The sequence below is a fragment of the Triticum dicoccoides genome, chromosome 1B, assembly GCF_002162155.2.
Source record: "Triticum dicoccoides isolate Atlit2015 ecotype Zavitan chromosome 1B, WEW_v2.0, whole genome shotgun sequence".
Classification (NCBI taxonomy): Eukaryota; Viridiplantae; Streptophyta; class Magnoliopsida; order Poales; family Poaceae; genus Triticum; species Triticum dicoccoides.
This window is the reverse complement of record NC_041381.1, coordinates 473,299,986-473,303,085: the sequence shown is the minus strand read 5'-3', so window position 1 is coordinate 473,303,085 and position 3,100 is coordinate 473,299,986.

Below are 3,100 nucleotides of genomic sequence, written 5' to 3'. Positions count from 1 at the left end.
AATATGTGTAACATTACGTTCGAGATTCATTAAGAATAAACCATTTACCATCGGGACATGACCATAAAACATATCTCTCATATAAATAGAACAACCATTATTCTCGGATTTAAATGAGTAGCCATCTCGTATCAGACGAGATCCAGATACAATGTTCATGCTCAAACTTGGCACTAAATAACAATTATTGAGGTTTAAAACTAATCTCGTGGGTAAATGTAGAGGCAGCGTGCCGACGGCGATCACATCGACCTTGGAACCATTCCCGACGTGCATCGTCACCTCGTCCTTCGCCAGTCTCCGCTTATTCCACAGCTCCTGCTGTGAGTTACAAATATGAGCAACGGCACCAGTATCAAATGCCCAGAAGTTACTACGAGTACTGGTAAGGTACACATCAATTACATGTATATCAAATATACCTTTAGTGTTGCCGACCTTCTTGTCCGCTAAGTATTTGGGGCAGTTCCGCTTCCAGTGACCCTTCCCTTTGCAATAAAAGCACTCAGTCTCAGGCTTGGGTCCATTCTTTGACTTCTTCCCGGCAATTGGCTTACCGGGCGCGGCAACATCCTTGCCGTCCTTCTTGAAGTTCTTCTTACCCTTGCCCTTCTTGAACTTAGTGGTTTTATTGACCATCAACACTTGATGTTCCTTCTTGATTTCTACCTCTGCTGACTTCAGCATTGAAAATACTTCAGGAATAGTTTTCACCATCCCCTACATATTGTAGTTCATCAGAAAGCTCTTGTAGCTCGGTGGGAGCGACTGAAGGATTCTATCAATGACCTCCTCGACCGGGAGGTTAATGTCCAGCTGGGACAGGCGGTTGTGCAACCCAGACATTTTGAGTATGTGCTCACTGACAAAACTATTTTCCTCCATCTTACAACTATAGAACTTGTCGGAGACTTCATATCTCTCGACCCGGGCATGAGCTTGGAAAACCATTTTCAGCTCCTCGAACATCTCATATGCTCCGTGTTGCTCAAAACGCTTTTGGAGCCCCGATTCTAAGCTGTAAAGCATGCCCCACTAAACGAGGGAGTAATCATCAGCACGTGACTGCCAAGCATTCATAACGTCTTGGTTCTCTGGGATGGGTGCTTCACCTAGCGGTCCTTCTAGGACATATGCTTTCTTGGCAGCTATGAGGATGATCCTTAGGTTCCGGACCCAGTCCGTATAGTTGCTGCCATCATCTTTCAACTTGGTTTTCTCTAGGAACGCGTTGAAGTTCATGTTGACATGAGCGTTGGCCATTTGATCTACAAGACATATTTGCAAAGGTTTTAGACTAAGTTCATGATAATTAAGTTCATCTAATCAAATTATTTAATGAACTCCCACTCAGATTAGACATCCCTCTAGTCATCTAAGTGTTACACGATCCGAGTCGACTAGGCCGTGTCCAATCATCACATGAGACGGACTAGTCATCATCGGTGAACATCTCCATGTTGATCGTATCTTCCATACGACTCATGTTCGACCTTTCGGTCTCTGTGTTCCGAGGCCATGTCTATACATTCTAGGCTCGTCAAGTTAACCCTAAGTGTTTTTGCATGTGTAAAACTGTCTTACACCCGTTGTATGTGAACGTAAGAATCTATCACACCCGATCATCACGTGGTGCTTCGAAACGATGAACTTTAGCAACGACGCACAGTTAGGGGGAACACTTTCTTGAAATTATTTTAAGGGATCATCTTATTTACTACCGTCGTTCTAAGTAAACAAGATGCATAAACATAATAAACATCACATGCAATTATATAATAGTGACATGATATGGCCAATATCATATAGCTCCTTTGATCTCCATCTTCGGGGCTCCATGATCATCTTCGTCACCGGCATGACACCATGATCTCCATCATCGTGTCTTCATGAAGTTGTCACGCCAACGACTACTTCTACTTCTATGGCTAATGCGTTTAGCAATAAAGTAGATTAATATACATGGTGTTCTTCAATGACATGCAGGTCATACAAAAATAAAGACAACTCCTATGGCTCCTGCCAGTTGTCATACTCATCGACATGCAAGTCATGATTCCTATTACAAGAACATGATCTCATACATCACAATATATCATTCATCATTCATCAAAACTTTTTGGCCATATCATATCACAAGACAATTGCTGCAAAAACAAGTTAGATGTCCTCTAATTGTTGTTGCATCTTTTACGTGGCTGCAATTGGGTTCTAGCAAGAACGTTTTATTACCTACGAATAACCACAACATGATTTTTTCAACTTTTATTTACCCTTCATAAGGACCCTTTTCATCGAATCCGCTCCAACGAAAGTGGGAGAGACAGACACCCGCTAGCCACCTTATGCAACTAGTGCATGTTAGTCGGTGGAACCTGTCTCACGTAAGCGTACGTGTAAGGTTGGTCCGGGCCGCTTCATCCCACAATACCGCTGAAGCAAAATAAGACTAGTAGCGGCAAGCAAGTTGACAAGATCTACGCCCACAACAGATTTGTGTTCTAGTTGTGCAATAGAGAACTACGCATAGACCTAGCTCATGATGCCACTGTTGGGGAACGTTGCAGAAAATAAAAAAAATTCTATGGTTTCACCAAGATCCATCTATGAGTTAATCTAAGCAACGAGTGATAGAAGTGCATCTACATACCTTTGTAGATCGTGAGCGGAAGCGTTCAAGAGAACGGGGTTGAGGGAGTCGTACTCGTCGTGATCCAAATCACCAACGACCAAGTGCTGAACGGACAACACCTCCGCGTTCAACACACATACGGAGCGGATGACATCTCCTCCTTCTTGATCCAGCAAGGGGGAAGGAGAGGTTGATGAAGATCCAGCAGCACGACGGCGTGGTGGTGGATGCAGCAGAGTTCTGGCAGGGCCTCGCCAAGCAACTACGGGAGGAGGAGGTGTAGCAAGGGGAGAGGGAGGCGCCAAAACTTCAGGTGCGGCTGCCCTCCCTCCCCCCTCCTTTATATAGGCTCCCAGGAGGGCGCCGGCCCTAGAGATGGGATCTCTAGGGGGGGGGGGCGGCCAAGGGGGGTGGAGTGCCCCCCAAGGCAAGTGGAGGCGCCCCCTCCCCTAGGGTTCCCAACCCTAG